The 14,088-nt window shown below is 27.6% G+C and overlaps 1 protein-coding gene across 3 annotated transcripts in view; it reads left to right on the top strand.

Moving 5' to 3' along the window:
* The first annotated feature begins 1,333 nt into the window (after positions 1-1,333).
* LOC119608302 overlaps positions 1,334-14,088 on the top strand; it is a 64,358-nt gene continuing 51,603 nt past the window's right edge. The window contains exon 1 of one of the 3 annotated variants that reach the window (XM_037962670.1): positions 1,334-1,437. The gene's annotated coding sequence lies outside the window, so the exon portion shown is untranslated. The remainder of the gene's footprint in view (positions 1,438-14,088) is intronic. The other 2 variants (XM_037962671.1, XM_037962672.1) reach the window with 2 other exon arrangements.

Consider the following 14,088-nt stretch of genomic DNA (forward strand, 5'->3'; position numbering starts at 1 on the left):
TTTTGGAAAATTGTTCTTTTCAATAGATAATTTTGCAAAATTTCTCTATTCAATAGATAATTTTGCAAAATTTCTCTTTTCAATAGATAATTTTGCAAAATTTCTCTTTTCAATAGATAATTTTGCAAAATTTCTCTTTTCAATAGATAATTTTGCAAAATTTCTCTTTTCAATAGATAATTTTGCAAAATTTCTCCTTTCAATAGATAATTTTGCAAAATTTCTCTCTTCAATAGATAATTTTGCAAAATTTATCTTTTCAATAGATAATTTTGCAAAGTTTCTCTTTTCAATAGATAATTTTGCAAAATTTCTCTTTTCAATAGATAATTTTGCAAAGTTTCTCTTTTCAATAGATAATTTTGCAAAATTTCTCTTTTCAATAGATAATTTTGCAAAATTTCTCTTTTCAATAGATAATTTTGCAAAATTTCTCTTTTCAATAGATAATTTTGCAAAATTTCTCTTTTCAATAGATAATTTTGCAAAATTTCTTCTTTTGAAAGAAAATTTAGCAAAATTTCTCCTTTTAATAGGAAATTTAGCAAATTTTTTTAAAAAATTTTCCTTTTTAAGGGAAAATTCTGCAAAAGTTCTCTTTTTTAAAAGAAATTTTTCACATATTCACTTTTGTTATGAAAATTTTACAAAAATGTTCCTTTTTGTTGAAAATCATGGAAAAATAATTCTTCTTTATAGAAAATTATGCAAAAATTTACCTTTAAAAGAAAATTTTGCAAAAATTCTTATAAAAAATATTTTCAAAAATTCTGCTTTTAATATTTAATTTTGCAAAAATAGTTATTTTTATGAAAATTTAGCAAACAAATTCTTTTTTGTAGAAAATTAAAAAAAAAATCTCTTTTCTTTTAGAAATTTTTACACAAATTTAAATTTTTTTTAGAAAATTTCTTCTATAAAAAACATTTTTAAAGCTTGCTTTCGAAAAGACTTTATTTTTATTAATGATTTTACAAAAATTCTATATTTGCAGTAATATTCAATTTTGATTAATATTTGTTTATCTTGAAATTTATTTTGTATATTATTCCACCTAAACGTATGATTAATCTCAATAAATATTCTAAAAATTTTATTAATTTAAAATGCTTTTAGAAATATATTTTTCTTTGTAATAAGTTTCCCATATAACAAACAATAATCTAATTTAAAAAGAATATATGAAACTTCATATTATTTTCTACAAATGTCCTCAAATTAAAAAATTTCCCTTGTACAATTTTTATAACTTTTACTCATAGTCATCATCAAAATAATAAAAGAAAAAACAAATACTTCAAAGTTTATTTATCATTTCTTTTTCCTTTTTATTATTTTCAGAATTTTCTTGTCTGTCAACTCTCAAACACACATTGATGGACTTTTGCGACGACGAACGAGAAAAAGCTAAGAATCCCCAATGGATATTAAATGTATGTAAGTGTTGAGTCCAAGAAAATGAAGAAGAAAAAAATATAAAATATTAAGACACCACAAATTGTATTTGTTTTCACTTTAAGCTACTTAAAGTCTTATGTATTTCAGTTGTTTATCTTGTGTTCAGTGTTTTTTTATGTTCTACACTTTATTGTTTTTGACAAGTGCTGGGTAAAATATATAGCTGCTTAGTAGTTCAATAAACCGTCTAAGAAAAGATAGAAATATAAAATGGTCAAAGAAATTTTTTTATATTGCCACTATGGACAGGTATATGTTTGGTGAAAAAAAAAAACTAACTTATGTGATTTGCTGCTCGATAAAAATTGATTTAATACGTAGTTTTATAAAAATGTCTCTATTCTCTAAAGAAATTATATGTTAAGAAAGGTTTCCAGAGAGATAATTAATCAAAATTTTCCCTTAAGAATGAATAAATGTCTTTTTTTGCAAACAGAATTTCTGCAGATTGTTCCGAGAACTTCTATTTGTAAAACCCTTTATTTAACCAAAGAGCTACTTAAATCCACTTCAATTTTGCTCAAAAAGGAAATTGTTATTTAAATTAATATGACAACATAAAACAAACAGATACATGTATTTAAAGCTTTTTGTTGTAAAAAACATACAAAATCAGTTTCATACATCATACAAAAATAAATATTTAATTAAAACTCAACTTGTATTAAGACATGAAATGGAAAGTCATAAATATATTTTTGTTGGTTGTTTTAATGGAATTTTTATTTCTAATTAATTTTTAAAAATTTTTTTCTTTTATAAAGACGCGTGCCATCATTGTCTAATACATAGTAAGAAAACCGCAAAAAGAAAACTTTAATAGAGACAATAAATTACGTTTTAAAACACGTAGCTAAATGAAGATAAAAATCATTAAAAAACACAAATATATTACACATACTAAATTTTAGTCATAGCAAATAATACTTTATTCATTCACACATTTAGTAGACAGAAATAGTTAGTCTTTGGTATAATTGTTAATTTTATGGCTGTTTGTTGTTACAAACTATGTATAGTAATGTCTACAAAATAACACCTTTTATGGTTCAATCACCTAAAAATATTGCAGTATTTATGAACATGTTCACAAACAATCGGACAATCATGTATGTCATGAGTTTGTTTAAATGTTTGTAAATTTGTTGCAAAAGAAACACTAAGCAGACTTAATATCATCATATACTGCAGACACCTAGGACTTGGATGGCGGCTGAAAACCAACTTTTATATCATAATAAATAAGTAGTGAAATAAATTAAAATAATATTTTTATAAAAACGTTTCAATTTGTAAAACTAGTCTCTTATGTTTAAACACTTTATTAGTAGAAGATTTTTGTGAATAGTCATAACAACTACCATAAATACAATTAGTACATTTCAAGTAAGTAAATAATTTATTACGCTTACATTAGTGTATAATTACAATTAAAGTAAATAATTATAATTTTGGTAATGTATAGTATGTTTGAGTGTGTAAATAGAAAGCTTTTAATGCATTTAGATAAATGTCTAACAGACAGAGATTTTCAGATATGAATATTATTCATTTTTAGTATTTGGGTAGCAACCAGTCTTGGATTTTCCATTACAATTATATTTGAAGTAATTGTAATTGAAGTTTTAACAATTAGAATTACTTGCACTTGAAGTTTTGCCAATTATAATTATTTGTAATGTGTAATTGAGTAATTGAAGTTTTGCCAATCACAATTACTTGTAATTGAAGTTTTGCCAATTACAATTACTTGTAATTGAAGTTTTGCCAATTACAATTACTTAATTGAATTACTTTATTGAAGCAATTGTAATTGAAGTTTTGCCAATTACAATTACTTGTAATTGAGGAATTTCCAATTACAATTTCCAGTAGTTGGGTATTTTTTCACTTATAATTACATGTTATTCTTTTAAGTAATACCTAAATTACAATTTCAATTAATTGGTTAATGGTCAATTACACTTTAAACTTAAAAACACATCACAAGTAAAGGACCATGTAATGAATTACTTAATGTAATCATTAGCGCCAAGCCTGATAGCAAAAATAACAGCTGACATTTTATTCCACCTGTTTTTAATGGATTACAAAATACAAAATAATCGCAGTCTTAAGGTTGTAGCAACTTGCTTGTACCTGATATGGAAATGTCCCGTAAATAATTCCTTAAACTATTTTAATTTTATCGGATAAACAAATCACCTTTCAGACACGAGACAAACAAAATGTGACACACAATAGGTTTCGATATTACGATTAACAAAGACAGTTGTAATCCACTAATAATATTTTCAAAAATTAAGATTTCATTAAGCGAGTATCTAAGGTCCTTTGGACAATTTTTGCTAGGACCAATAGGTGAAAAGTTACATTCATTTAAAACAAAAACATATTACCAAAATGTTCAACTTTTACTCACTCTATCTCCGGCAGTTCCTAACTTTAGAAATTTTAATATAATATTGAGGTAAAAATTGTTATCACTTGAAAATGTCAATAAGTGGATTATACTTCTCTATACAAAAACTATCAATATAACTGCAAAACTATTTTTGTTACTTACAAACAGTAATTATTTTTAAACTACCCAAACTATTTAGAGTCTTTGATCTATCAGCTATTTAAACTATTAAAACAAATATAGACATCGTGATGGAGATCTATCATTACGACACGGTCAATTTAAAATTGTTTTTCCTAATTTTCACAGAAATCAATTAATGATTTTTAACAAATTGTATGGCAATTAACTAAAAACCACTTTCCCTTTAGTGGAAATTCAATGAAAATTATAGCGACACCAATAACTATCGATAGTTTGCCACTGATATGACACCGCTACAAAACAATGCAACAAACAACAACAACAAAACAAAACGTTACCAGCAAAATAACAAACAGTATGAAACGTGCCACTTGTTTGTCTTGTCTTAATGCAATGAAGTGTGATGCGACATTAATCAGTATGCGTGGTGAATATCAACACTTAAATTCATAATTGAAGTACATGTATGTAGATATGTATGTATGTTTATAAATGTGTCTATACATACATACTACAAACAATGTTTTAATATGGTTTGTTTGGGGATCATGAATGGATACTGTTTTTGCTATATACAAATATATAAAAAAAAACTAGTAACATAGATACATACATATATGTATGTATATACAAATACTTTATAAATATAATTTATGTACGACACTTTTTCATGTACATTTTACTCACACTTGTACTCACTCATACATTGTATTAGTTGTTTTTTAGAACATTTTTTTTATTCATAACTTTGTTGCATTTTTAGTGTTTTTTAATACAAAGTGTTGGAGGTATGCATGTGAGTAATTAATTATATGCAACACTAATACAAAGTAGAAGAACGTGACGTTGCTTGATTAGATTGCCCAATTTTATATAAACAAGGAATTTGTACACACTTACCTATTTATATGTACGATATGCTAGATATAATATGCTAGATATAAATGTCTACAATAACCCAGCGAATAACTTTTGGTAAGTTTTCATAACAAATTTTGCTGGGCTTCTGTCACACATTGTTTTACTAACACAAATCATATTTTATTTCTATGTTCGGATTTATTTATACGAAATCTAAAAAAACAAGTAAGAGTTCAATTTTGGCCATTGTCGAATCTTATATACCCTTCACCATTAAAATAAGTTTAATTTTATAACATTTCAATTTATTTTATATTTTCCTATACTTCAGCAATAACAAAACATAAAACAACAATTAACACACCAAAACATACAAAAAGGCAAGAAAATACGCAAAGCAAAAAAACCAACATACAGCCACACATACGCTTTTTTAATAAGCGTATGTTGTTGTTTTTTTTTTAAGCATGCACTAACATTCCCTTTTTTTGAAGAAAGTTTTTGGGGTTGTCTCGGATTTCTGCTCACATCTCTGTTATTTATGGACGGATTTTGCTTATTTGAAAACATGTTTGATAGAATTATTGAAGATTTGGATCCCGAAGATATCTGGGGTCTTCAGAAAATTGATTTCAACAGACACTCAGACTGACAGACAGACGGACATGGCTTAATCGACTCCGCTACCTAAAAGGATCCATAATATACGGACTGACAAACTTATACATATATACCTTTCTCACGAAGGTGACTTCAACGGATGATATTTCAGAAACTACAACAATTCAAAAGGTGTTTCCATAGGAAAATGTGAATATATAAGTTAAAAAAAATAAAAGCGAAATGTACGAAGGGTAATTTTTTTGTTATTTTATTGTTATTATTTTATATCAAGCTTTAGGAGAAGATATCTCGAAACGGAAAGAAAATATGTCAGAAATTAAGCCTTTGTTGTAAAGCTGACAAAATGGACTTTCAGATGGTATACAACACTTTATAAAAGTTGTCTTCGAGCAGTTATAACGTCTCAAAAAGTGCCATAGGATGTGATGAAGAAATTCCGCTGTGCTCCATCCTTTAGAAATGTATACTTTGATCTCTGGATTAAAAATTAGTCGATTAAAGTCATATTAAGTCTTACAAAAATACTTTATTTCACTGTTTCATCCAAATCACATCCAAAAAATGAACATAAAAGTCTCTTCTCGAGCATTACTTCAGATGTAGTGAATTTGGAATCATAAATCAAGAACACCCATCCTATGATCCTATGATAAGCGTTTGTTAAAATCATTGCTTTTACGGATCTTTTTCAGTACTTCCATGGAGTAACTTCTGCGTTTGTGCTAAAATATTGGATCTCCACCCAGCATTAAGCCAATCGGCTCAGAATAACTTTTTGAGTCTCATAATCACTTTTTGTTGCTTGAGTTTGCTTGTCTGCGTGTTCATGTAAACCTTGTGCGCACGCTACAATTTTAAAGATATTTGATGATGAAAATTGAAATACAGTCCCGAATTACCTATTTAACATACCACTTAGGGTTACCACTAGCCACCGACTGTCCAGGTAAATAGCTACATTAACATGTGCTTGTCCTACGAGGAAGTCACCTCAGAGATTACGAAGAGACAGACAAAAAGCTATAGTTTGTTTTTTAAGTGTTCCCTCTCTCGCTTACAAAGGGGATACTAAAGTGACGATTATCTTCACCCTCGTTTTAAAACAAACATCCGCGAGGAAAGACGAATTAGAGCCTACTAGGTGGTTTGACGTTAGTGGAAATCACAGTCTTTTTTGGATGCACAGACTTTTTGTCGTACTGCTGGGACTCTTCCCCGACCCAAGGACGAAGCCTATAGGGCTTTTGAGCTAACAATTATGTTAAATGTTTTGTGTCGCTACAAAAATTAGTATTATATAAGACTGAATGAAACTGCATAATTTTGCAATAATCGCTCCTCATTTGACCCTAAAATATTTCGAAATTAAGGTTAAAAAACAGCGTAGGATATAATATGGTCTGTCCGAATATACATTCTTACTTATTATTCGTGCATTTATTCTAAACAAAGCAAAACACTAACAAGTCGAGTAAACTTTTGACAAATTCTCTTTTTATATAAAAAGTTTTGCTAACTTCTCTATCAAATATTTATAAGCAGAGAATTTTCCAAAAAAAAATATTCAAAACCTTAAGCTTTATTGTTTTTAAAGCAAGGTGCGCTTCTTGTTTAATAATAATGTCATGGTAGTTATGCATGTTAAGCTTTTTTCTTTTAATCTTTTATTCTAAAGCCTAAAAAAAACTAACAAAATTTGTCAATACGGAAATGCATTTTGTCAGCATATCCATACAGTAAAGGTAACACCCAAAATATCTATACGTACACAAACAAACACACACCTTTTCCGTATGACATGATTCTATATATGAATTTTAAAAGTGGTTTGAATTCTTTTTTTTTAATTTTTCGGTTGAATTGTATAATTTGTTTTTGCTAACAAATTGTTACTTTTTCTATTTTTGTTTTAATGTTAGAAAATTTTAGTTTAACAAATATTTTTTTTAATAAGTTTATTAATCATGCATAACGTTAGTTAATTTTTTTTTTGTTATTAATGAAACGTAAATTATTCTTTTATACACCCATAAATAACAGATTCTATTAAATATTTATGTTTTACAAATAAGGTCTGTTAATGTGTTGAACTCATAAACACTTTGAAGGGGAAAATATTAATTTATAAATTTAATTGTTGTGAGTATTAAAATTTTGTATAAATCGTAATTAGAAAATAATTGTGAAAATTTATAAAAATTGTGTTTATTTGATTTTATTATTGAAGCCAAAAGAATTATATAGATTTTTAATTTCATTAACATCATTAAAAATTTGTTCGTTTCATTTATCTTTCGTTAACGAGTATAGGAATTATTATTATCTTTCTTTCTCCCTTTTTTTGCATTTTTGTTTACCTTTTCGGTAATTCGCTTAATTACGTTTACTTTGCAATAAATTATGTAAATAAATAAAAACAAATTGCACATTATCAACAGCGGAAAAAAGAGTTTATTGAACTGATTTATTTTACTTAAATGTTGTTCAATTAGTAATTAAACTTTATCAATCTGAGATGACAAACAAAAATTCATTTGTATTGTCTGTCTGGCCGGAGAGAGAGAGCCAAAGAGTAATGCATTTAACCTTGATAAATACAAACATTATCATCATCATTTAAACAAATAGTCTTAACAATTATTCAGTTGTATATAACGCTCTATCTGTCTGTGTGTCTGTCAGACTGTCTGTTTACATTTTTCTGTTTGAGTGTTTTGTCTGAATGTTGTAAGTAATTTGTTAACATTAAACTTAATATTTTATATATTTTTGTTAGTTTGTTTGTCTGTTTGTATTTGCTCAAGCCCCAGTCATTGTCCGTTGACGTCATGTTGACATTTTTAATATTTTTAATGGACAACATTTGTTTACAATGGATAGTAGTAGTTTGCTTTTTGAAAATGTTTTTTTCGTTCATTATACCCTATACCACTTTAGTGGGAGGGTATATTGGGTTTGTGCTGAATGTTTGTAACGCACAATAATATTGGTCCTATACCCACCTTAAAGTATACTTAGAATAATTTTCTGAGTCGATTTAGCTGTGTCCGTCCGTCTGTCTGTCTGTCTGTCTGTCTGTCTGTCTGTCTGTCTGTCTGTCCGTCCGTCCGTCTGTCTATGTAAATCTTGTAATCAATATACAGGTCGCAATTTTGAAGATAATTCAATGAAATTGAGTTGGGATGAAGCTTATTGAAAATGGTTACGATCGGTCCATTATTTCACCTAGCCCCCATACAACTGAACCCCTGAATAGGGCTTGTAAACATTGTAATCAAACTACAGGTCGCAATTTTGAAGATAATTCAATGAAATTTGGCACACGATCTTCTATGATACCAGAGACGAAGCCTATTGAAAATGATTAACATCGGTCCATTATCCCACCTAGCCCCCATACAACTGAACCCCCGAATAGGGCTTATAAACATTGTAATCAAACTACAGGTCGCAATTTTGAAGATAATTCAATGAAATTTGGCAAACGATCTTCCATGGTACCGGAGACGAAGCCTGTTGAAAATGGTTAACATCGGTCCATTATTTCACCTAGCCCCCATACAACCGAACCGGACTAATAGGGATTTTAAGTTCACAATTATGTTTAATATACTCGTATTTTGACAAAAAGCTGCAAAACCAAGTTCTATACTAGGCTTGATGACCCTCATGATTTTTTTTAATTATAGAGTCTATTCAAAGCCCCCCTCAAAATTCGACTTAAATGTCCACAATTTTATTCAACAATAAATGGCTTAAGTATATCTGAGGCAAGGTACAATTGAACTTAAATGCTTTATTATCAAAACTAAATTACATTTTTTTTGTAACAGGTGTAGGGTATTATATGGTCGGCCTCGCCCGACTATAATTTCTTACTTGTTTTATTTTTATGTTTCTCTCTCCTTTTAAAATAAAACTTTTTTTGTAAATTTTGTTTTTATCATCGAGAGAGTACGTTTGTAAGTTAAAGCCAGTTTTGTTGTGTCGTACTACGTTGTTAGTCTGGGGTATTAAATGTGACTGACAGACTGAACGTTCTTCTGTTGCCTGCCTGCCTGGCCCACTAACTGTTTGACACTGGCAATAAGGAAATATACATATATATTTTTTTTTTTTGTAACCCACGCCATATGGAGATTAAATTGTCACTCACAAATAAATAAAGAAAAAAATGTATTAAAAAGTTTTTTTTGAAATTTACGATTATTTAAAGATTTGTTAAATGAATTAAATGTTTTGGAAAATCAAAAAACATTTGGTTAAAAAACAAATTTTCTCTAAATAAACAATTTTTGAAAAAAAAAAAAAAATCTTTAAAAAGCGAATTTTTACAAATTTTGTATAATATTAAAATTAGTTAAATTTCTATAAAATTACATTTTTTTTTTGTAAATATTCTACAAAATTTCTTTTATCTATTAAAAATTGAAAAATATTCTAAAACTAAATAATTTTAAAAAATCGATCAATAGAGAATTTTTAAAGAAAATTTCTATAGATCATAAAATAATTAAATAAAACCAAAATTAATCAAATGTAACAAATTAACTGCTATTGTTAATATAATTATTTAATTTCCCCCAAAAAAAAAATAATTTTTTAATTACTCTTGGCACCCTTTTAAATACAATTGTGCCCTGCCCTGCTCACCATACATTTGTACACATAAATATGTATGTTTGTAATCTGTATAAAATTTTGTGTATTTTTTTTTTTTTCGTTATCTCACTTGATGTTGGTTTATTTTTAGTTGTCTTTGTATGTATTCTATATAACTCGTTGCAACGCTTTATTTAATGAGCGGTTATGGTTGTTTGACCCAATTTAATTAATCACAAGTTATTTAATTCAATTAATTTGCTAATAATCAACCACACAAAAAAAAAACATTAGAATACAAGGGAAAACATATGTAGTTAAATTTTGTAAATTTATTTCTAGATATTAAAGTATAATTTATGTGAAGACAAATGATTTATATGTACATACTATATATGAAATTTTTTCATAATCAAAATTGTTAAAATTTGATGATAAATGAGTGTATAACAAATGTCAAATTGTAATTTATTAAAATTAAGTGATAATTGAATAATATTAAAGAGTAAGAATGAATAGACTAAGAAACTGTATATAAAACTGCAGCAAAAATATACATACATATGTATAATCAAATTAGTTAATGTAGCCTGTACCGCCCTGTAGTAATACTATGCCCGACTATACTTTCATATCATACGCCAGGGTATTAAGAATTTAAAAAAAAACTACTAAAACACTTTTAATTTGTTTAAAATGGTTAAAAGTAAATAGTTAAAGTAATTAATTCCGGCGCGGCTATAAAATTTATATAAGAACACCATATGAGTACTAACTAGGTAAATATCCTTCCACATATCCTTTTAACTAACTTTGTCTATCGCACTCTTAGATAGTAAATGGTAATATTCAAATTTATACAATAAACCAATAGATGAAAGAGGAATTTAAGAAAGTATAGTGGGGTGTATCCTACTGTACTATATTCTAAAGTTATACTATAGCTTATATATCTATAGTCTATAGTCCAGACTATAGTCTATAGTCTATAGTCCAGACTATAGTCTATAGTCCAGACTATACTCTATAGTCCAGACTATAGTCTATAGTCCAGACTATAGTCTATAGTCCAGACTAAAGTCTATAGTCCAGACTATAGTCGTTAGTCTGGAATATTAACTGGACATAGGATATCCTCTGCACTCTTGACTATCTTCTGCACTTCAGACTTATTAAAACTACTTAAATGTAGGCCAAGCTATAGTCTGGACTATAGCCCATGCTATAGCCTACAGTACTGGAGTCCAGACTAAAGTCTATAGTCCAGACTATAGTCGTTAATCTGGAATATTAACTGGACATAGGATATCCTCTGCACTCTTGACTATCTTCTGCACTTCAGACTTATTAAAACTACTTAAATGTAGGCCAAGCTATAGTCTGGACTATAGCCCATGCTATAGCCTACAGTACTGGATATAGTCTATAGTCTGAAGTATAGTCTATATAGCAAACCATAGTCTGTACTCCGGACTATAATATGTAGTCTATGTTAGTTCTGACTAACTATTGTATATTATCCAGCTACTTATAGTCTAGATTATAACTCATAGTCCAGACAAATGTAGTGCAAACTAGAATCGATAGTACAGATTGTAACCTAAAATCAGACTATATTATGAACTGCATGTAGTTTTCATTAGTGTTATATTTAAGGAAGTTATATTCCTTAGAACATACAAATCAGTAATGCCTACTTTAACACATGGCATAGTTTAAACTAACTAAACGATGTTTGAACATTTTTTCCCTATCTCTGCCATGTTCATTAAATTACAAAAAAAAAAAAAAAAAAAAACAAACAATTAAACCATTTTTGCATTAACTTTACATTAGCTTTCCAACTCTGGTTGACCAAGCTAACAGTTTGTTACCACATTTATAATTAGTATAAAAAGGGTTGTAATAAACGACTCTGTGTGTGTGTGTCGTAGTGTGGTAAAAGGTATTAAGTGAGAAGTATTTTTTTCCAGTTTGCCGGTTGCTGTTTCCTGACATGTCTAATTCAGGGAAAATATGTCAATGTGTGCATTTATATGTCACAGACCATGTGTGAGTGTGTTATTATCATTTATTCCACTTCAATAATTGCTAATTACACATTACTGTTTTTTTCAACATTTTCATTTTTTTTTTATTCTGTATGATATTTTATCTGTTCGTTTTTTGTTTTAATATAATGTCCTTGTTTTTATTGTCCAATAAATGTTGACAGCTTAGTGAAGTCGCATCCACATAAAAGTATCATATAACCTCCGGTTGTATTGTTTCTTTATACATGTATCTATAGTTTTATGATATTTTTTGTTCTAAAATGCTTTTAATTTTATTTTTTCAACTATTGACCCATATTTCTATAGTTATGTGTTGATGGGGCATTAAGCGGCGTTTAAAATAAAATGAAATAAAAGTAAAGAAACCATACTCGTTTTCAAATAATGAAATAAAAAAAAAAGAACAATGAAATTAAATTTTAGTTTTGCTCACAATAAGGTGGTTCACAAATCCATATTTTAGCAGTGACGCCTTGAAGAAGAAATTTTCGAAAAAAGTATTTCCACTAGGATTTAATTCGGAGCTATTTTAGTTAATTGTATCTACGATAACTTTCCCGACTATCGAGAAACAGTTCCTATTCGTTTCTAGATTTCCGAACTAGAAAGAAAAGGCTGATCAAGTATCAGTTTCAATGTGGTTCCCAGAAATGGTAAGACCAATGCAGGTATTTATGCCTCCAAAATAGTAATAATTATAATAATTCCCACCACCCTAATAAACATTCTACACAAAACTATTTTGAGTTTATACAAACTAATTCTCAATGACGAAACAAAAAATTCCAGAAAGTAATGAAATCCATGCAATTTATATAAATGAGAGTAAAAATGTCTATACAACTGCTGCCAGTGTCGTTAGTCAGTGACATATTAAATGAAATAATTAAAAGACATTTTTGAATTTGACATTTGAAAAATAAACCTTAAATTGAAACGTTTTTGTGACAGCTGCTGCTGAAAAAAATATATATTTTTTTGTATTTCTCAAAATTCAATAATTACTCGTATCAAATTCAATTATGGCATTTTTCATATCAAATTACATTAAACTAATTTTCTTAGTAAAGAAACTTTTAAAAGCAATATTTAAAAGTAATTTATATTAGTAAAGCTTTTAAAATATAATTTACAAATGCCTAATTGAAGTTAGTCAGCATTACATTTCTGTATTCAATATTTCATTATATTTTCTTTTTTGGTTTTGTACCATAATATTTAATTAAAAAAGCATACAACATCTATATATCGATCGATTAGTCATTAAATAACGACATAATGATAAATTATAATGCCATTAAATAAGGAACACATACTGTTATAATCACACCAATACTAAAACTGTAGCTAAAAATTTAAATGTTCATGTAATATTTTTGATAAAAACTGAGATTTTAATAAATTTGCAAAATTTATTAAAACTCTAATAAAATGTATATCAATGTTTACATACTACTACGTGTGTGTGTGTGTAAATAGTCATTTGTGATTGTGTGAGAATGTCAAAGATAAAATGTTTGTAACAGTATTTTGAAACGTTTAATTCTTTAATTGATTTAGAGAAAGAATTTTTGTAGCTATAATATTTGTAGCAAAATGTTTCTGTTTGGAATTTCATATATAGTGTTTTTAAAATTGCCTAAAAATAGGCAATTATAAATTTAGCTTAATGTGAAATTTGAATTCCTGGAATATTCGAGAATAAAATTTGATTTAAATGAATTCATAAATATTAAAATCCTATTTCGCTCAATGCTGGTAGCAAATGGGAGAATTGATGTCTATTATGGGAGAATTCTAAGTCTAGGTGTTGAAAATTTATTGTGATTGAACGGTTTCTCATAAACACTATTTTGAAACGGTTTAACGGTTTAATCGTTTTAGGGAATTTTTATAGCCATATTTTTTTTAGCAAAATATTTCTGTTTTGCATTTCAAATA

The sequence above is a fragment of the Lucilia sericata genome, unplaced genomic scaffold (genome assembly GCF_015586225.1).
Source record: "Lucilia sericata isolate MDLA Ls3-8-SP2 unplaced genomic scaffold, ASM1558622v1 Contig000818F_arrow, whole genome shotgun sequence".
In the NCBI taxonomy this organism is placed as follows: Eukaryota; Metazoa; Arthropoda; class Insecta; order Diptera; family Calliphoridae; genus Lucilia; species Lucilia sericata.